At 34.7% G+C, this 24,439-nt stretch overlaps 1 protein-coding gene across 6 annotated transcripts in view; it reads left to right on the forward strand.

Moving 5' to 3' along the window:
* LOC107173152 (zinc finger protein rotund-like) overlaps nt 1–24,439 on the forward strand; it is a 161,604-nt gene that overhangs the window by 125,176 nt on the left and 11,989 nt on the right. The gene's annotated exons all lie outside the window — the stretch shown is intronic.

Below are 24,439 nucleotides of genomic sequence, written 5' to 3' on the forward strand. Positions count from 1 at the left end.
CGAGTAGTATCGAATTCAAATTACAGATCGATCCAATTTATGCAAACAATACGATATATATATATATATATATATATATATATCGATAATATTAATATTCTTCTTGGTATATTTTGCCTGACGTCAGAGATCACACTGATCAATTGTCAATTTTGAAAACTATTAAGTATTGAAGCAAAAAACGTTATATACATGATATGTACCTACAAATAAATTTAAAAAATAGACTGCAGGAGTGCCGCAATTAAGCACTAAGATCTTTCGTCACTGTTTTCGAGTAAGCTGCAGGTGGTAGCCCCGTAGGCCGCAGTGCATAAATATATACGATTAAATTTTTAGCTGGTTAATTTCAATATTATAATCTTCTTCGACTCTTCTTGAGCCAATATCTTGCAACAACATTGCCCATAGGTACTAAAAATAAACGCATTTAAAGTAAATAATGATAATTATGTCTGAAATTTCGAGGGGGCCAGAGGCTCGTCGAACTGTCTAAGTATACATTTTTTTTTTTTTAAAGCACGGTTCTAGATCACTCTTTGTATTATGTTATAGAATATATTATTATTTATCATATATTATGGCTCGGCTAGGTACCCAAAAAAAATTATAATATGATGTCTCTAAGTGTAACCACGGAATACTCAAACGTAATTTTTTTATTTTGAACAATATTTATCATTACCAACCAATATTACAATAATCGGTTCAAATTTATTGCATTTTGAAAATCGTATGTCAATTATTTAGTAAACATATGGTTACAAAAATCAAAATACATATTTACATACAAAATTTTCCTACTGATCTCAATATTTTAAATATAAATTTACCTTAAAATAGCGTATAGATTTTATGTGCTGCAAAGAGGATTACACTTGTGATACAATTGTATGAAATCGGGTTTAATAGAATAAGTTGGGTTGGTTTATATGATAACTCAACTCTATGTAAATATAATATCATGTAGATCGAGAACGCATAGGAGTATACACGTTACCTATAATATATAATGGGCCTAATGTTCTAGTACTATTATGGTGCAACACATGTGATTTCTATAAATGTTTTAGTATTTGTATATTGTATGAATAAACGATGCGGTTACGCGTTTCGATAGTCATTTTTGGGTTTTCATAGTTTTTTAAGCACGCAAGAAAAAATTAATACATAGTATAGGAATATCACAATAATATAACTTATAAGTGTCAACTATCTGTTGCAAGTGTCCAAGTGTCTAACACATTAATGCATTGTAAATTACACGACAATAACTTTTTATTTTCAATTATGATTCCATTTTAAAATAATAATATCTAATGATTGATATAATAATATTATATATTAGTATATATATATATATATATATATATATATATATATATATATATAATATTAGTATGGTAGGTACTAAAAATATTATATTATTATATGGTTTGGTGATAATAATAAGAACAATGAACAAAAAATGTTTCCACATAATATGAATATCAATAAATATCAAACAGAGTATTACGATTTCAATATATGACACTATAAGATGTGCGTCATTATCGGTATACAGTTCGAATCTAATATACCTACTATATAAAATTATTATAGAAGTATATATTCCAAACGTGTGTTCGACACGAAAATATGTGTTGTATCACAAATTTTGCTGAGCGTCGGTTTTTTATACTTTTTATATTATAATAATGCTGACTAATATAATTTATAACACCAGCCGAGTATACGGTGGTTTACAACAATATTATGGCCTATTTACAAAAACCACCGTTGGATTTTCGCTAATAAACCGTAGAAAATAAAGATCATTTTTTTTTTGCCTACATCATTTAAAATAATATATATTCGCGTTTAATTGACCTGCACGTCTCGAATAAAATTGTCGTGGCTAAAACCAACACCGGCACTATTGATTATGTGTAAAACTTAAAACTATATGATGTATCTATATAGGCAATATTCTAATACGACGTTTCGACAGTTTCGATCGTCGTCGTTGTTCGTTCGTTCCCAATACATCATAATATTTTAATATATTTCGTGGTTTCTACATAGTAAAATAGCATGTATAGTATATACGTATTATTCAGCGTACTTATAGCCAGACGCGCCACAGTGATATATGTATATTGTATAGTATTATACATTTCACGAAGTAGCACAATGGAAAAAAAATTTAAATAAATAACGTACGAACATATTATATTATATATATTGAAATAAATGCTTAACGCATTAAAAAAAAATAAAAACGAAAATACGCATAATAGAATAATGCTCGGCAAAAAGAATGAATCGGACAAAAACAATGTAAGCGCATGTGAAACAGAATCATTTATTGTTTGATCGTGATTTTTGATAATATAATATAAAATATATACCCATAATGTGTATAAAAAATGTAACTAAAATCATTGAACGTTCCGATCTTCTTTCTTTTTGACTGAATATTCTATATTGAACAATTTTCTTCGTATACGCGTGCACGCTGCATAATATATTAATAATAAGAATAATAATTTTCAGTCTAAAAACCTTCACATCGACATATAACTATCCGACCAGGTTGTCAAAAAAAACCCCCCGAGGACTTCAACGGTCCTCGGTTAATCCACAATAAGCCTCGAGGCGAGGAATCCGATGGAAATATAGAATAAGCTTTTTAAATATGATAAGCCTGTTAGCACAGAAAACGAGTGCAAAATTGCGTCCGATTTTACACTCGATTTAGTAACTAGCAAGTCGACAGAGAGACTCATTCCTTTCCTCTGTTTGATTTTTATTCGTCACATTACTATACATATTATATTATGTTATATTATATAGTACTATTATTGCTCCGATGCCCTTAAGGCGATTTTCGGTCTTAAAAACTGAACACAATGGTCGCATAATGCACACGACTAAACGATATACGATCGGATGTGGATAGCCGGGCATTATTCGCGGCTAACGAGCGGGAAATAATAAATAAATCGCGAGCAAACAACATGATAATAACATATTATACAATTTTATATCGTTTGCCGCTGCAGCGAACCAAATATATAATAATACACTGCGCGACACATTATTATATTGTACACTGACCACCGGTATGTATTATATAGGTATAATAGTTGATAGTCATACACACTGCACGTGCAGTACATAATTCGTTACCTACATAAATAAATATACAAAGTGAAATAAAGTATAATAATATTATCCACCTACCTGGTGTCGATTTTACGTGCGCTGTCATTCGACCATTGTCGCCGTTCCGAATGTGTAAATGGTATTGCGGACGTACATAACAAAACAAAACGCAAAAAAAGTCTTTGAAACACCCTATGGACACGACCAAATGGTACAAGGCAGTATAATATATATACTTATCCCTATTCACGCTATCACCACACCACCTTAAAATATAAATATTAGTCGTCCATATGTAGGTAACCGACACGAGAAAGATTCGGTTTAATATTGTTCAAAACTTACATAATATAATAATCAGTGGCGTGGCGAACTCGAATATTTTCAGATGAGGCAAGTATATTTTGCGATAACCACCCACCCATCAACCATAATTTTGTCTCTCAATTGGAAATAGAGTTTGGAGGGGGGGGGGGGGGGGTGATTGCTTTTCACAGACAATTGTACTTATTAGGTAGGTATTATTACCAACTAGTGGTTAGTAACCACTGCCTACTGGATACTATAGCTTTCGTTTATATCTATATTAGACAATATTAAAATATAATTTTATGTGTTATTTTCCTAAATTCGTTATTATGAATTTAAATTATTTCCCATCCACCCAGTGTCACCCATCACCCACCAAAAAAAAACTGAGAGGCAGCCGCCTCTCGATTACCCCCATCGCCACGCCACTGATAATAATAATAACAATAATGTGACGATGATAATGCTACATTCGGTAAACTATTAAAATATTATTTTCTGCTATTATAAAGTTATGTGCTGCAGTGTAAAGTCGCAGCGTACAGCGGTGGCAGTGGTTGAACGTTTGACCTTTAAGTGCGGCTAAACTGTGGCCAAATGTTTCTGAAGAATAAGTATCTTCCTTAAATTCTTATAACTTAAGCCACCGTCTATAACATATCATTTGCAATATTGTACAATTATTACAAGATGCTAATGGACATAATTGCTGAATGCTGATGTTTAAGATCAATAAATAAATAAATAATTACAAATCTCATTAATCGCCTAATTAAAAATTTTTTTTTTTTATATTGAACATTATAACATAATTGATTTGATATTAAATTATTTTACAACACTTATTTCATATAGCTGCTAAAATATCAGAGGTGATTAATATTATCTCCCACCCTTAGAAACGCAATCGATTCGCTTCCTATGTAGATATATTATATAGGTACCTGTGCAATAGCTTTCGCTGCTAGTTCCCAAAGAATGCTAATCGGCAAATAAAATTTACAAACAATATTTGTATGTATAATACAAGTAATTACATGGATACATAGGCACTTCTATATAACGATTGGTATATAGGTACATTATAATCTCGATACGAATTAAAACTATATACATATCATTATACTTTAATGCGGATTACATATTTATAATTCTGCCGACAACGAGTCAACTTTTATACCGTATTTGAATTTTAAACATATAGGGGTTTTTGTTCTTTTAAACATGTATGCACACTGCACAGTTTTTATATAATATTCATTTTTTATATTAATTCATTTTAGTATTCCGAAAAAAGGGTTTACAGCAGATTTGGATGCAAATAATATAAAAATATAATGTCCTACAACGTTTAATCATGAGATAGAATTGTATTTTTATTTGATTCACTTCCATGCGTTAAATATATCTCAATATTTACATAATATAAATCATGTTGAAATTCAATATAATTCCCAATACTCACTTTGATTTGCTTTAAGAGTAATTTTTACAATGGTCGTATTATTTTCTTGTAAATTGAGTATGAAAAGGAAACATCGATTTTTTATTCAGATACCGTCGAACATCCCGTCAAACAAAATGTTTAATTTTTTATTTAATTAATATTCGTCAAAAACAAGAGGGATATATTTTTCTTATCAAAGTCAGAATTTTTTTCTGAATTCAACCAATGTAAGTTTCAAAGAAACCCACGGCAAAACAAAATTAACTTGCCAGACCTATTTTTTTTTTTTTTTATTCTAACCCCCGTACATAAAGGTTCGTAAAAAAAGGCACGAGCCTCATCCGAGCACGAGTCAAAAATAATAAACGTAACAAAAAAAAAATTGTATGTAATCTAGCGAATAGGGGCTGCTGCTGAATTGCAACACGCGTCAATTTTATTCGTTTTTTCACTATTAAAAAAAAAAAACGGTTTTCTCTTCTTTCCCAAAAAATATTTTTTTTCCCTTCTTTTTACACAATATGAATCGAACAATATCCATTATAATGGATTTTTTCCACGCGCACTACTGCTGTAACCGGTTTCGCACACGCATATCGCATCCCATGGGAACGTGTTTTTTCCCCAATTTTTATCCATCCTACCCCCGTCACCCCGCAAAAAGCGTCCCCTCAAACCGGACACGTTTCCGTTGATTTTATACGTACCTATACACCTATACAATATATATATTATATATATTGTGTGTGTTATGTGTATTCAAATTTTTACGCACCCGATTTGCATTGTGTACATGTGTGTGTTTTTTTTCTATTCGTCGCAACAGGTATTGGACGTGGCAGGCAAACAACGGACGTAATTTCTATAAAAAGACGACACCCTAATATGCGAGCGAGAAAAAACACGGAACGTCGTCGTATGCTTTTTGGGGACAAAAACCGTTTTTTTTCTTTTACCCCAAAAAGCATAAAAATCCCCCAAGACAAATCTTCGTTTCCGGGTTGACTCTTAACGGTTTTTTTCCTAGTCATCGGATAACGGTTCCTCATCGTGACACATTTTGTCTATATAGGTAAACACTGTTTTTTCTTTTCTTTTTTAGTGCTATTTCTTACGAATATTTTCAGTATTTTTTTTTTTCACATATTATACCGTTTTTTAGGTGCCTATATGTTAAATAATAATCCTTTAATTGGGATTGACATTTACTATATGTAACGATGTAGTAGCGTTACACAATAAAGTGTTGGTATAAATTTTTCTGCTATTCACGATGTCTACTTTTTATTCATACCAATAAATCTGTTGAGCTGGGTCCACGATCCAATATAATAGACATTTCAATGCGTTTCTTTCGTGCGAAATTCAATTGAATCAACAGGTTTCTTCCGTTCAATAATAATTAAAACATTTAAATAAGATACACGTGCTTCCATATATTTTAGAGGAATATTAATAATGCATATTCAAACAAAAATGTAAACAAGTAAATGTGTATATTAATTATGTAAATTTTAATTTAATTTAAGTACGTGGCCTTATACCGTGACTTCCGTCAGAGGAAATCTAAGGTGAGCTGTATTTTATAATATAATGTTTGTATAAATTCTCTGACTGCATTGATTATACTGTAGTTTGTTATTTATTTTTTCTGTACATAGGTACAGTGGTCTATAATGACACGCGTTTATGGTACATAAAACTAAAAACAAAATAACTATTCATGTTTGAATAATAATACATCGTTTCTATCAAGTGTATCGTATCTGAACGCGAGTTTCCAGAGTCTAATTTACTCGAGGGTGTTCGTTATTTTTATTTTTTTTTTATGAACATTAATTTTCACGCGGTAGCCATTTGTTTCCCGAGTGTTTCGTGCACTGCGGGGCCATTGCCGGAGTCTTATTTTTAGCGAAAAAAAGAGAAAGAAATGGGGGAATGCAAATGAACGGCTTGTGTATATATATATTATATATATTTCTTTTTTCTCAACCCCCGCAACTTCTTTTTTACCATCTCCGTGTAGTAGTTCTCGTCTTCGAGAGGGTGCAGCCTCCGCCGGTCTTTTGCCTCGCGACCAACCATCTGGTTTCCACCCTTCGTTGTCGTCGTTCGCGAGGGCTAAAAATTCGTCAGTAAGTATATATACAAAAATGCAAGCGACTCGTTCTTTTTTTACGCCAAAATACAGACGGAAAAAACTACCTCGTCGTTTTACGAGTATATAAATATATAAATGTGTGAAACACGTTCCGGTCGCCGCGTCGCTACGCGTATTGCCACTGCAGCCGCTGAGGTGTTTTTAAAAAAAAAAAGAAGAGTATAATAATAATATAATACCTACACCAATATAATGAACTATAATACCTACCCTTCGTATAAACACATATATGTACGTATATTATATATTATGTTCGTGAACATAAATACCTGTAGCAGTTACTATTATGCTCGGCGGGGCTATTCTTAAGAATTCGATGGTCAAAGCACGCAATACCTATACATCTTATATACCCACTGTACCCCCGAGGTTTTCATGACAGTCATTGTTAATATTGGACACACTCGTCGGTTTAATAGAAATATAATATTTGTATCTTTTCATTTGTTCTATATATAACAAAAAATGACGTCAAAAATTGTCTTCAAAACTGTTTGTATAGGTGCTAACTCGTGGGTACCTACTACCTATATAATATAAGGTGTGTATATTATGTAGGTATGCGGAATACTTTTTCAATGAATATTTTTATACTGTACAATATTTATCCCAAGAGGGCTTCTTACTCGCATGTGTTGTATCCGTCTTACTAACGCGCATAACTTACCAACATTGTCTTTCAACTGTTCCAATTTTGTGTGGTTATAGCTTGAAATTATTAAAGCGATTTAATGACTAGTTATTTTCAAACTTAAAATTAAGAACATATTATCGATGTTTTCTACGATATTTAAGTACATTTGTATACATAACGTTAATAATATAAAGTATATAATATACCAATATTTAAAAGTGCTCATTCGTCAACTCACCTTAGAGAACAGAGACGATTTTCTTACATATAATTTTGCAATTAACGAATACTTTTTCTTTCTAATATTAAATACTAACCACACAAAATGTGAACTGCTGAACGTACATTTTTACAAATTCAATATGTGTTGGCAAGACGGAGACAACACATCATATTAATATCAGACGTTGTTGATATGCAAATCACCTAATTTTTAAAAACGGCAACATTTTAAGCACCCATGCATTAGGAATATAACATCAGGCATATAATATATCTGTGAAAAATTAAATCCGCATCCAATCATAGTTTTCTTATCACTGTGAATACATATTGTATATGTACATTTTAGATTTCTACCGTGAACGATACTCATTGATAGATTTTTATTCTCTTGACACTTTGACATTCCCCTGCAATATAGGTACTTTACGTTTAACTAAAATGCAAAAAAAAAAAATGAATCTATAAAGGTATAGGTACAATGTATATAAATATCCCACCTTGAATAGTAATAATTGTCGGTTCGGCAGCCATTGTAAACGATTTCATTCAATACTGAAATAAATAAAAAAATCACGACAACAATAATCGACGAGTGTGTACGTGTATAATGTATATATATATATATATATATATATACAAACAATCATTAAAAAATATAGATCATCGATCCGGCCACGCGACCCCTTTAGCCATTGATTCCGATAGAATAATAATGTATAATATATACTAAACCACTGCGTACATATATATAGTAATAACAATAACGTAATATATCAATCGGTAAATGTATTGCCCTACTCGCGAGCACGCGAATTAAACTCAATGGGTATACGATATAATTTTTTTTTTACCAACAACGACGGTGGCGTCGAAGGTGGGGCAGAGAAGACAACATCACGACGAATGAACGGGTAACAAAAAAAAGGAAAGACAAAAAATAATAAAAGGAATAAAAACAACACTGGTCGCTGTATACGCGCGCGCCACAACAACACGAGCGACGGAAAAAATGTGTCATTCATTAAATTACCCCTCGAACGGTGTGTGCAGGAGTAACAGAGGTACTTTGGGAACATTTTTTTTTCGTCGTTGGTGAAAAAAATATGTATTTTTTCCTTCTGTGTTTTATATATATATATATATATATTTACGGAGGAACAAACTATTAAATCGTTTACTCGACTTTTTTATTTCATTTTTTTTTTTTATATAACAGACACGCGACTTACACCCCACTTTGCGGACGCTCGCGATTTGACGCCCACTAAACAATATACACATCATATTTAAGCTGTAGGTAAAAAATTTGTAAAAAAAATCGGCTTTTTTTCTACATTGTATACACAAATACACATTACATTATAACATCATAATATTATACTGGTTTGTGATATTCCATATTAACGTAATTACACTGACCGACCGTTCGACCGCGTGCGCCCATTGCAGCGCAACGCGATTTACGACCTATACAAACAAATAATATTATTACATTAATCGTTTTCGTGTGTGTGTGTGTTGAGGTTTTTTCATGTACGCACTTGCAGTGTGCACGTAGGTACATCAATTGAAATGATATAGAAATTAATTTTTAATACATTTTTTTTTTGCTTTTAAACGTAAAATGTATATACTGTTTGTATGAATATATGATATAATGTGTATGAATATGTCATTACATTATTACTTTTATACTAATATATCGTCAACATAATTAATACAATAAAATATTATAATACTTCAGTGTATATTATGATATTTATATATAATAACTTTATCATACTATTATAATATAAAATATCATATTACAACACTAAAACATTTCGCTTTGCAGTTTTCAGGGTAAACGGTTTGTTTTTTATTTAGGCATAAATACATAAAATATTATTACCTATAGGTATGTATCATTTTGTCTACAATCTACAGTATTTATTATTCGATATATTATAAAAAGGTATAATATTATATAATATAATGGATCTGTAACTCTAACCTAACCCAATATATTGTACGCTATTATGTAAAAGCAAAAACTGGTACTTGAATTATAATAATAACGTGAAAAAATATATTTTTGTAAATAATTTTTTTTTTTTTTTAACATGGTTCTATATGAAAGATAAACTAAATAATAATATTATATACATAATTTTGTTTTAATGTGTCTCGTCTGTACTTGCGTTGTCAATATTTGAAACTCGTGTAATGATAAATAGGTATTGGATATTATTATATTATGTTATTATAGCCTTAGAAGTCTTCATTTGAGTTTTTACTGGGAAATATAGGTACTAATAGAAATGTACCTTGACCGTTCATTCGTTTGCTAGGTAATTCAATAGAAAGTAACGGTAAGATGATTATCGGAAACTGTCGATTATAATATTTTAGGGATGATATTACCTTCTCAGAACGCTTGACGAAAGATGTTTTGATTATTCTGTATTATTCGCAAGTATATAACAAATACATATTGTAATGTTCTCGTGATCCATCACAATATATATATATATATATAGTATATTATATGATGCACGTAAAATTCGAATATGAAAATACAAGAAAACAGCAATATAAAAATGAAATCGATATTCTATAGTCGAATTATTTTTTTTTTGAAAATTTACAACAACCGTTTGCAGAGTTACCTACTATAAGGTATAATAATAAAATCGTCTTCTAAAACTCGAGAAAATATATCTGACACGTATATTCCGTCACGAGTTGAGTTTTGTCATTAATATTCTGTCTTTTTTTAAGTTTGTTAATTATATATACCTACTGTTGACTGAGTGCAAGTCTTTACGATCGTTTTTTTTCCGAAGTTGTTACGTATACACATTTCTCCGCTGCAGTTTATATTTGTTTTCTGACGAAAAGACGTTTGCAACTGCTCACCTACATATACAATTATATATACATACAGAATTGAGTGAAAAAACGAAAAAAACAACATCGTAATGCTCCATCTCGGCGGCGGCTGTGGTGACGTCGATAAATTATAATGATGTTAAAAAAAGACCAACGGTGGCGTTGCAGTCCGCTGCCTAAGCCGTGTACCGGTCGTGTCACTCGCGAATTTCGAATTCGATCAACATTCAACTATCAATACAAATCCAATACTAATAATAATATATTTTATTCATAACACAATCGCGGTTACTGCAACCGTGGTAATATTATATTATTCGGGTTTGGTTTTTTTTCAGGAGAAACTATACAAGTCCATTGAGCACTGCTTCTGTTATGTGTGTGTGTGTGTGATGTAACCATACATTGCACGTGTATATATGTACCTACGACTAAACATGCAAAATCGCTTACAGTGCTTTGCAAAAAAACGCGATTTGAGCGTAAATTATTTTTACTGTAAGGCACTCGTAGGTGGGCAGTAATGTTTTTTAATTTGTAGTGTTATTATTTATTTATTTTTTAATGCTTGCTGAGCGTTCCAGATTTAATTTGGCACTACTGTGTTAGCCGCTCTGTTGTGCGCATATTATGCAAATCATTCGATTCTTTTGCTCCCCACGGCGACAGAAAAAAACGCTTTTCACAAGAGGGGTGACCGGGCAAGCATGCGGGCAATTATAATATACAGACATACTGCTGCAGTTATATGTAGGTATAGTTATAATAAAAGTCCGAGCTGACAGCAATATGACGACAACGACTGTTGTTCGTTATAACTCGCGAGGTATTGATCTTTTACTATATTAAAATAATATAATGTAATGATCTGCAGAAGTATATTAATCATATATTATTATAACACGTTCATGAAAAGAATATTTCTTCTCGTGGTTAGGTATAAATTGAGATTAAAATTATTTGTTTATTATTATTATTATTTCTTTAAATAATATTGATAAGTAATTTTTTTTTTTGATTTTTTTGTTTCCGTGAGTTTGTGTCATAAAACAATCGAACCCTATATATTTTTGTGTATATATAAATATATCACCCTTAAAATCTTATGGAGGTGATATAGAAATAATAGCCAACTTCACATAATAATGTTTATATTTATATACGCGATATACCTATATAACGACCCTCGTATTTTTTATTAAACGATCAACAAAGTGTGTTTACTTGTCGTAATTCGCTTACCATTTTTTTTCCGAATCGCTCCCTTATTATTATACACTTCTCCTTGTATGTTACAATTTGAACTGTATTTTTTTCCCTCACACATTTAATATAATCAAATAATGAACCCCCGCTGGCTTAACGTTTTCGTTTTCCTAGACTAAGCGACTAATAATCCAAAACATCCCTTAAATTTTAATTTAAAAAAAAAAAATAATAATTCGTTTTATACTTTAGAATGTTACATAATCGTTAATTTATAATAAATAATATAAAAACATGTAGTGTAGTATGAACCCACACACGCCGCGTATATAAAAGAATAAAGACCATGACCAATACGCGATCTATAGAGAAATATCTAGTGATTTTTTTTCGGTTTTGTTACCATTATAGAGTTCATACATAATAGACATAATATACATTATTTATTATATTATTGTATATTTTATGGAATCCTGAAGCGGAAATGTCCTTGAGCATATCAAGGCTAATAATATATACACAATATATAAATATTATACATAACTTAGTTCTGGTGTTTCAGATTTCAGGGCGACTCCTAACGCTTTCTTATTTGACATATAAGTTTTCTGCCCAAATGTAAAAAAATAAGTGCGGTAATGATAAACCATTGATAATCGTCCTGTAGAGTTTATACCAGTTACATTTTATTTTGCAGTAGGTTGTAGACTTTAAGGGAACACCCGTTGATCTTGGAAAATCGAAAAAAATGTTATTAAACAGTTAGTCGTCAGATCTATCACATATAATAATAATAATAATAATAATAATAAATAAAATACAGCAGAACTTATACATAGTAAATTTCTAACAGTAATCAAGTAGAGAAAAGGTCAAGGATTCAATGATTCCATTTGAATATATAGGTGGATACCTAACCTAACCTATTTGAAATCACTGTAATGCAGTTGAATAAATAATAATAATAATATATTTAATAAGTGGGTATTCGAGATTGTTTACTTAAACACGTTTTTTGTTCATTATAGCGTATCGTAAACGAGTATAATGACTATATATGTTATTATAATTATTTAAAAGTGTTTGATTAATTATACATAAACGGTGCAGTGTTTCAGTGTATAATATTACATCGCAGTGCAGCTTATATACTGCACTTATATAGCCACATAATAAAAGACACGGTGCAAAGAATATTCATAAAATATACTAGTATATTTATTATTAATGATAGAAAATTTGCATTAATAATGTATTACCTAATACAATACATATCTTGGCAAGAAAGCTATACGCGCATGTGGTGTATGATTCTAATATTTTAATTCGAATATAAACTTACCGGTCATAACTTCAACTTACGTATAATATACACATCGATATTGAATATTAACTTTTATGATGCCAAAATGGTATAAGCAGCAGTTTAGGAACCGCATGACGGCGATGCATGTTTACATTATCGTCATATTATGTTTTATGTAAATTAAATGAACCTCTTTTGATTTACTTATCAATTATCATCGAACCATAATACCTACCTGTCCTAAAATAATTCACGATTTCCATCCTGTGCTCATTTATATATATGAGATACCTACCTACTTAATTTAATATGTAGTATGATGGCATTCAATTGACATTTCGATTGCGTACGAATTAATTCATTTAACTATAACTGTTTTATTATGTACGTTTATTATAATTATTATATACTCGTTTTAGATTAGGTATTTTATTTTATTTTTTGTGATTGGATTGAAGTGGTCTACATATTTATTTAAATTTTATGAATACGGCGATCGAGTGCCTCTTCGTAATTCTATATCGATTTAATCATCGAATCGAAATTATATAGCTACTATAGGTAGTCTACAGGTATAGCGTTACTTAGAGCAACGACAAAGTCTAACGGAGTGATAATTTTAATTAAATTTATTGGAGAAGATGTTAAGTTTCCATTATAAATAAGAAACTATACACATGCACATAATAGTATGCCATTGAAGAGTTATATACTATTGACTAAAGGTACTAATATTAAAGTTAAGTATTATAGGTGCATACTATAATTACTTTTTAATTAACAAATCCCACTTATCCACCAAGACCAAACCTTTCAATAGGTTTAAATAGATAATTAGCTACTTAATATTTTTAATTATAAACAAACACACATTACAGTTCATATATGCCGATTTCCTCCACGACTGTCCTCGTACCAATGGAAATTATTATGTCGTACTGTGGTACGTCGTTGCTGCGGTTATAGTTGTCCGGCGCGAAAGAGCTGGTATAGTAAAAACAATATTAAAATTGTCGATTAATTCAAATTTAATCAGAATTGGCTAACGGCGACAATACGAACGTAAAATATAATTATTTTAATATATTTGGCGCGCAGATATTGTATTGTACGTTTCGTAGAACTCATCCATTGCGCGTTCTTCGTTCATTTCCGTATGTAAGTCTTATAAATAAATTAAAATATTATAAAATACTTATATATGAGAAACAAGTGTATTGTTCTAGGTCTCGTGCAGCGCCATGACCACGTTATCGACACACGTCCGTTATGTGGACGATATTTTCGAAAACTTCTCTCGAGTATACAAAGCGGCACGTTATTTATTCCAAATAGATAGAAATTATTCAAATAATAATGCTCGAAAGTTTTTCCACGATAAATAACCGACCACGGCGCGATAACAACAATATTATATCCGTGCTGTTTCGACAGTATTTTTATGACATTATAGCAATATAAATATACTATAATTTTTTATTTCCAGTAAACGAATTATTGCAGTGTTGTATTATAACATAATTTTATTATTATTTATACACGTAAAAATGGCTTCAAGTCGAAGACGACGATGACGAATTTACGAGTTTATCGTTTACCTAACCTCCCGCGGATGACCGAAAACTCGGAGCATTCCGCTTTTGATGCGATTGCTCGGTGCACAACATAAAACATTATTTTATGATATATTAAACATAATAATATTATTATGCATTTCAAAAACGCCGTACAATAATAATAACGTTGTGCGTAAACGAAAAACAACGATAACGTATTATTGGAGAGTTATACGACGACGATAAATTGTGTCGCGTCCGCGGTCGGGTGTCATCGCGCGTACGACCTGTTCACGGTAGATTGTTATAATAACAATAACAATAATATTACGTCGGAAGAAACGCCGCGGACAAGTAGGCGGGGGGAAAAAAGCCAACAGCGAAAAAAAAAGACTTGGCGATCGCGCGTATACACACGACGATCTAAGCGAGTCGTAGTGTAATATAATAGTAATGTATCTGTAAAAAAAAAAAAGTTATGAATGAATTTATGTTGGCAAATAAACACGCGCACACACACGCATACTTACATGGGCGCGCGCGTATAATAATAATAATAATATAATGTGAGTGTGAGTTGTGGTGTGCGTGTATATTTTTTTCCTTCTTTTACCGATCGTTTCAGCTGCCGCCGCCGCCTGAGTTGCCGGTGCACACACACGCACACGTACGTACACGGCTGGCTGGCCGGCCGGCCGGCAGTTCTATTTTTTAACAACGCGCGCGGACGAAAAAATAAAAAGCCCACCGGCCCTCCTCCGCCCGTTCCACCACCTCATTCTCCACCTCCACCACCACCATCGTCACCACGAGGCCCTCCGCCGCCGACACCGCCACCACCACTCGCCGCTCGCCGATCGTCGTTACCCCCACCACCTCTTGTATGGGATTTTTTTAATGGATCCCAAACTACGGGCGGCGGCGTCGCGTCGGACGACGAGGTGGCGGCGGCGGGGGGTCCGGCTCGCTGCTCATTGTGACACCCTACCATCATCGCCGCCGGTTTTTTTATTCTTTTTTTTTTCATATATATTTTTTACCCGAGCTCGTGTAGACACGGCGGGACGGTCGGGCGGGCGGCGGGGGGACCCTCCGCCGCGTGCGCCGTTCGACTGTCGCGGCGGCGTGGTGGCGGGGCGAGTTTGGTCGTCGGCGGCGGTGGGGGACCGACGAAGAGTTCTCGTCGTCGTCGGCCGCCCAAACCGCACACTCGCCGAAACGAACCGCTCACGTACGGACCGGTGTCAGCGTGCGCGCTCCACACATAATATATACAAACACACACACACACACCGCAGAGTAATAATTGTCGTGTCGTCGTCTCCGCGAACCGTGTGTGTTAATATAAATATTATAATTTGTTTATTGGTTTTTTTTTTTCATATATATAATAATAATTATTACTTAAATTTTTTTATTCACTCTGACCGTGGTTGTATAGTTATTGCCTCCGTACGGAACCCGTGTTGTGTGCGTGTGCATCCGTCCCGCGTTAATTTTTTTATACTCTCCGCCGGCTTAAATATTTTCGACATTAAATTGATACAGAATTCATTACAACCCGTCACTCGGGGTCCGGTAATTACATGCGTTTGGGCTGTGCGTTTTTTCGTCGAAAAATTATTGTAAATCTAAAAACCGCACCCGCATACGACCACGATCATCCCTCGCGCGCCGCTGGTCATTTGAAATTTATGTGAACACGACCGTGTGCGCGTTACGACGGCGTCGCCGAGCATAGCAATCTGTGCCGTAATCCGTACGCCGTCGGCATGAAGTACGATTTCGCAATGGAGAACTGTTTAGGGACCGACTATCCGAACCTGCACGAACTCAACAAGAACTGTTATGGGTTCTCGCCGGCCAGCGTGCAGAACGGACCACAGGCCGCTGCGGCCGCGGCCGCCGCCGATGATCAAACAATGTACAAGGTAACGATCACATGATGATGAATAACTAATTATAATATTTGAAAAATATCGCCGGATGGTACGAAACCCACGAAAGTCGGTTATCCGCAACTGTATCGGGTGGTTAGGATAGCCAGCAAACCAATTTAACTTGCATCAGACACTACCCCCTCGACTGTTTTTCCGATTTTTTTAAAACAATTTTCCCACCGTTTTCATCGTTCGTCAATTAACCACCAAGTATATGCAATTGTGACTTAGATTTTAAGCGATTATAATATTATCGCCACGGCTCCCTGATCGCCGCCACTTTCTATTACTTTCGTCCGCGGCTGAATAGCCTATTGAGTTTTGTACATTAAAAAAAACTAACCAATATGCATATGTATATGCGTACGGCGTACCTGAATAATCCGAAGATCACGGCACGGTAACTAATGCGTACAGAACATGTCAGATAATCAATTATACTTGCTTTTTTCTATCTTATTTTTATTATTATTATTTTTTTTTTGTACATTTCGTTGGTCGAATCGTCCTCTTGTTGTCTGCCGGTTTACGAAAAATCCTATACACATCACGACGACAGCGACCGTTATCATTGTGTAAAGAGTATTATTATGTCGTGTGCGGGTGTTTATATGAAAGCCCTATTATTTTTATTTTCTATAAAATATTTAAGATCTTCTGCAGGTAGTTGTCCCGTTCCCCGGAATTGGTCATCCGATGACCATAACTCTCAACTTCACGACACCTTTCATTGGAGAAACTCACAAATATAATACAATCCCTAATAATGACTGCATGGTGATGCACCTTTGACTCTTTCTAGTATGCTCTAGTGTGTTCAACGATTTTGAGCCCGAAATTCTGGCAATCGGTTAACCATTAGGACAATGGTGCACAGAGCACACTCCATTTGTGTTATATTGCAGGGCTATTAAAAGAAAGCCATCTTCCACACGAGTAGACTGCAGTCTGAATGGCCACGACGAATATTATAAACTATAGCATTTATTTTGTGCGACGACTGCAAAAAACTTTTTTCTTTTTTGTAACTTCCAAACGACCTACATTGCACTTGACTATAACACTCGCGCGCATATGAAATTTCATTGCATACCTATTGGGTAAAACTTAATTCAGTAGAAGCCACTTATCACTGCTGCACACCGAAGCTGTTTTCACTATTATGTTCAAAAAATACGATAAACCGCACGTTCGAATACCCTTCCACTAACTATGTATGCATGATAATATGTGCCAACTAAATAACGCCGTACTCATCCTTCTTTTGTATACTAGGTAACGTTTTAACAACTGTCACACGCGCTCACGAAAAAAAAAAATCAATATTGACGTTTTACGAAACGTGTTTGATATGCGGTAAAAAAAAATATAAAGCACCCGCAGGATAATGTGTTCGTTTCTGTGTGTGTGTGTGTGGTGTGTCGGAACACTGAGTGTAAGTAAGTATATAAATCGCGGCGGCGGCAACGTTGCCAAGTCGAATCGTCGTCGTCGGCGTGTTGCGGGGTGTCCGCCACGGACAGATAATAATAACGTCATCGCAGCCGTCGTTATCACCAGCGGCCGGACCGGTGAAATAATAACACTATAAGTAGTATAGTAATAATTAATATTATATTAATGTATTACAATAATTAGTATCGATCAGTTATAATTATTGTAACATTTACGCGCGGTATTATAATAATGCTGTACTCTGAGCGCGCGCAGTGTACCTCCAAACGCGTAACGCCTCAAAATCATCTTGTAAAATATATTATAATCTCTTCTATATTATAGGTATACGTGCACTTGAGATAGTACCCACAATATATTATGACAAAATATTATCTCAATTTAAAAAAAAAAAAATCCGTTTCATGCTTTACATATCGTCGCCCTCGAGTGTGTGTGTTTCCTCACGAACAAAAACGACAGCAGCGCGTATAATATTATAATGTGTAACTATAGCGTGTATGCACACGCGCGACAATACACACACACACACACACACTAATGAAGAGTTCATTAGCCTTGAAACGTGTGCTGCCTAAGTGTGTGTAGGATCGGAATCGTCAGAAACACGAAATGGCACTACAAAATTTTGGGATTAACGATACGACAAGTGTCACGCTGAAATTCGAGCTCTGTGCGGTACACACTTTCGTTTGTCCGCTGCATAAAAAACGCGAGACCGTTCGTTGTAGTAGACATCGTTATCATCGGCGACGTGCGGAAAGAGATAAAATTCGTATGAAATCCACCGTCGGCTGCGGTCTTATCACGCGCTATGCTCGCGCGCACAGTTATTAATTTTCTATCATAATAATATTATAGCATTATAATTTGTTCCTTAAGTCTAGAAGTCACCGCCGGCTTTCATGCCAGCCTTAGCGATATCATATTATAAAAAATGAATTTTTACGACAATGTCTGTTGTTGTTATTACTATTACCATTGTTAAAATATATATTATTATCGTTATGAAAATATAGCAATTAAAAATATTATATTATAATCTATTCCATACCTCGTCCGTCCGTGGTGGTTACGACTCGGACTACTTTTGCAAACGATATTACAATAAAGACAGTGTGATTGTGTATGCGCAATAGGATATAGGAGGAGAAGGAGGAGAAGGCAAGATAAATATTTCATCTCTTAGTCGATTCTTTTTTTCGTCGTCGTCGTTGTAGTCTCGTTAGCCGATTTCGAATTTAATAGGTTTCAGGAAATGGAGTATTGTCATTCGTCGTAACCTTGTAAAGCGACCACGTGCGGCCGTGCGGGTGTTAAACTATTGCATTCCCGCCGCCACATCTTAATCTTCGCTTTTTACGTCACAGCGTCCTTAAAAATAATAAATCTTCGGAAAATTTTCATTTTTACTTATTATAATAATTTTATTATCCTCATTTCTAAAACCGTGGTTTAGGCACTATATACAAACCCACTGTATAACATTGCCGGTACCTGTGGCTCGGCGTTGTGTAGACACGACGCTGTAGTAATCATATCCAGTAGTCTAGAAAAGAGTAAAAAATATACTTAAACATTATTACGGTCCTTGTTTTATCATTTGGCGCCACTGCCGCTGCTGCCGGTGTGCGGTAATAAATTCACGACGACCGAAGACAAAAAGGATGGTCGAAACGAGTGGCGGCGGCGATATTGGGAGAGGGAAAACGATAATTATACGTGTTCGTAATATACGACCATAAAAAACAGACTCCTCTCACGCACAAAATATAAAAAAAAATATATATAATATACCAACCATATGGGCTAACAATGACAGTGCACACGGTCTCGTGGCCGCGCATAAATGTTTTGAAACATGTTAAAACTGTTGCACGCAATACAAGAGGCCCGCTACGTTATATGTATATATGTAAAATGTATAATATATAATATGTATGTGTGTGTGTGCGGGTGTGTGCTTATTTGTGTTTATGTGTGTGTTAGTAGTAGTAGTAAGTATATGTATGTATACGTATATGCAAATTAGGCTATAGTCGCCCACCTAAAAGTTATTAGAGACTAACGCACGCACGCTCGCGCCAAATGAATGGTAACTGGGAAGTATATATTATTATATACATCTGCCGGGCGACACCTCAATATATACCTCGTAGGATAATATACATAAAGCGACGACAGTCGGTCGTCCATATAATATTATTATTATAACAGCCGCCGCCTTTGTCGGCAGAAACTTTTTAGTAATGCCTAGCGTAATAATAACAAATTATTATAATATACCTTGTTAAAAGGTGAGTGGTAATACACGTACGTGCAGTGAGCAAAATGATATAATAGCTGAATTTTGTTGTAAGACGTTCATCAAAACTTTATGCGAATATTTTAGTTACCTAGTGCAGATATATCTAATATCGTAAAACCTATTCGAGGACTATATAGTTCATAATTATTTGACTGTATATCACACTATATATTATATAGGTACTCATCATACAATATATTGGTTAGCTACTTACCTAATTACGATTTAATATAATTATGGAATATTTTTCATCAAAGTTTGGACCTCTCATTACCAAACTGTCCAATGAGTTAAAATAATTATTAAAACAACGAATCATCCACTGATATAGTACCTATTTATATTATATCATATGTAGGTAGGACTCTTCATTAAGCACAGTGTCACACGTGTATACTTATCGGCTTATCGACGAGTTATTATTTTATTATTATTGTCTGTCTATAAAACCGGTGCATATCTGCCATAATAACTGTTGGTAGAAATTAACAGAATATATAATATAAATATATATATATACGTATATAGGTATAGTGTATAAAAAACTCGTTTATATAGGTCTTCAATATCAATATGCACACACACTCGTTATGTGTTCGATTATGCGTATAATATTGTATTCGTGTATACTTACTTATTTTTCGGAAGGCTTGCGCGAACCGGTTTTCTTTTTACGTCAAATGGACGCGCGTTCACTTCGCTCGCACGGGGCGACGATGATCGATGCGTATCCGATCGTGGGCGGCGTGGACTTCCCTCAAAGCGGCACGGCGTATTTACCATATTAAAAAAAAAACCACTCAGACCTCAAAAGGTGGATGAATATTGTAACAATGTACATTGGAATATTTCATTATTGTTATACGGCTTAAGCTCCGACCGATGCGTCTTATATATGTATCCGCCGACGCGGCTTCCACGTGAGAAAGAGAACGCCTTAGCGAGGGGGCGAAATCGTCGGATGTCGAGTATATTACCCCCATCAACCAGCGCTCATAAACCCGGGATTTATTACGCCGCGTGGCTGCAGCAGGATCTATATCGTTTGTCGCCGTCGTACGATGAGAGTCGGAAATTCGCCGTCATCCCGCGCTTACACGGGAAACACGGTAGCAAATTTTCAAAATTAGTTCCGTCGACTGATCGCGGGGGAAATGCGAGCACACACACACAAACAGACAGACCATATGTGACTTCTGCTGCGGTGTATACCTATTTATTAATATTATAATATTATGTGTCATATGTAATATAACCGACGGGGTTCAACGGGTCACACCGTAAATCCTGCACAGTGAAATGCTCCTATACTGCCGCCGCCGATTTAGCATGTAAAATGTGCATTCTTCGAGTTTGTTAAATTGTACACGCACGTCGTCGCTGCCAAGACGAATCAGTCACGGCTGCCTCCTCCTCGTCGTCCTCACATCACTATATGAGCTTCGTCAGTTTCTCCGCTCGGTATAATAAAAATATTATAATTATCAAACACATGATGCGCACATAATATTATATTATAATATATACGTGTGACGTGACATCCTCCTCCGACGTGTTTCCCCCTAAAACAAATAGTCTACAAAATACGTCGATAATTTTCCTGTCCGTTACCTATACCTGAATAATATACGCATGATATGCCTACCTATATGCCTGCACGTGCATGTGCGCGACCACCTGACAAGTGTCGCTGTCGTCCACGCGCTCGCGTTTTTAATACATTGTTTGTCCACTGTAAATATTTGTTTTATCGTCATCGTAAGGGGGTCCCACGTTCATCAACGATCGCCGTCGCGTCGCCATCATGTCTCTGTAACATAATAAACACCTATAATATACTGGCTGAATTTAAGCGCACCGTATTGCTATTTTCACGTAGACACTCGTCAAAAGTGTATGCTATAGGTGTGAGAAACCAATCTTATCTCTTCGGTCGAATTCTATCGAAAGTATATAATACCAATAATATAATAATTTAACGACTTGAATAAATATTATACTTATATAGTTGCATACGATTCTCTTTTTTTTTTATTTCTTCGCAGCGGTCGAAATGTACCTATATAACCGAGAATCAACTAATTATATAATAAGCGCTCTGTTGCATAATTTGTGGTTATTTTCCCCCTCGAATTACGTATATATATTATAGTAATGTCAAGGGAATTTTTGACATTGGCGATTTCATCTTGGCTCGTCAATGGTTCGTCTTTTTGCTGCGTGATTGCAATCTATGATCGTTAACAAACGACAAAATGTGTACAAAAAGAGCTATTGTATATTATTAAAAATAACCTAAAAATTCGTTGTTTATAGGCTTACAAATAGCTGCAGTAGTTTTCCATTTACCCCCTCGCTCGTTAAACACGTTGCAATATGACGATGAGGAGTGACCAAACACCTCGGTCGTCTCGCGGTCGACGTCCTCTTCTCGGGGATCCCTCTCTCCAGGGGCGATTTTTCTAACGGACAAAAAAGGGTGACGGCCACAACAGTATATAGTCCTCCGGGCTATTTTTTCCACCCTTTTTTTTCGGTGGCGAGCGTCTCGCGCGCGCGCTTTGGCTCGATCGCCAGAGAGGGCGGCGGCGGGTTAATGAAACACAAAAAACCCGATTGTATGTGTGAGCTGTGTATACCCCCTTTGGTTAGGTTCCATTTTTACTTGCATTATATTGTGTGTGTGTATGTTGCACGCAACCGCCGCCGATTGTGCAATAATCCGAAAAGAGGGTCTCGCGCCTCGATGGGAGTAATGAACGTGCAGGGAATACACACATACACACGCACTTACACACTGCAACATACGCAGATACCTACCTATAAACTCGCTTATATATCGACAAATTGGTGGGACTTAATTGAACGGTGGATATTGGGGAGAGGTTGGTCATTAAAAAATAAACGACGTATTTTTGTTGTTGTATAGGTTTATAATATATTTATATTTTTGGGGATACGTGCACAGCCACGTTGCGGAGCGTTGCGGATGCCAAAATATTAGCATCCGTCGGCCAAAAAAAACCGTATAAATAGACGAAGAATTAATATTCCCTAAAACGTCGTCGTCGTATTCGTCGGTGTTGTCGTGTATATACGTTATACTTATATTATATTATATATTCTGCTCGATCGTTTTATAAAGAAAAAAAACAAAATATGAACACCAAGTGCGCGTGAATTCGATTACTTCTCGAGCACGCGTGTGTAGGTCAAGTTTTTTTTGTTTGTGTAGGCACTGTATATTATTAAAAAAAGGGGTGACTCGTATTTTGATTCTTTCTTCTCGGGGGTTTTTTCATCCTAAGAAATAAAAACAAGTGTTTCCGCTCGACCGGTGTAGGTTGGTGTTGTGGTGGTGGAGGCAAAACAACAGTTATCGGTAATAAAATTCAATCACGAGACGCGATGCTTATGAATTATATATAAGCGGACGGAAAGAAAAATCATACACAATTTGTTTTGCTAATGTTTGCCATGTATGGAAATCGATATACTAAAGCGGGGCGTTTCAAACAAGTATATATTTATTTATAAATATTTGTATAATAACCAATTAGGTTACTATAGTTTACACACTGACGGCAACTTGGATCTTCCAGAAATGCATGTTAGTTGGGAAATTGTTTTTCAATAACTTGGGCTCTTCGTTGTCAGATCTCGGATATCGTGATTTTTATTACCTACTTGCGCTAATTGGTTTCTGTTTTATATATATAGATACACTGGGTGACTGATTAGAAATTCGTGTTACAAAACTGTTGTGGAATTTATAAGAGTTGGGTTTTACCCCTTCCATTTTTGTAACACCAACTACTGATCACTCCGTGTATATATATATATAGATGAATGTTATGCTCATGGCACGTATTGT

Source organism: Diuraphis noxia, unplaced genomic scaffold, assembly GCF_037042655.1.
Source record: "Diuraphis noxia isolate RWA-SAM2 unplaced genomic scaffold, SU_Dnox_SAM2 contig0004, whole genome shotgun sequence".
NCBI lineage: Eukaryota > Metazoa > Arthropoda > Insecta > Hemiptera > Aphididae > Diuraphis > Diuraphis noxia.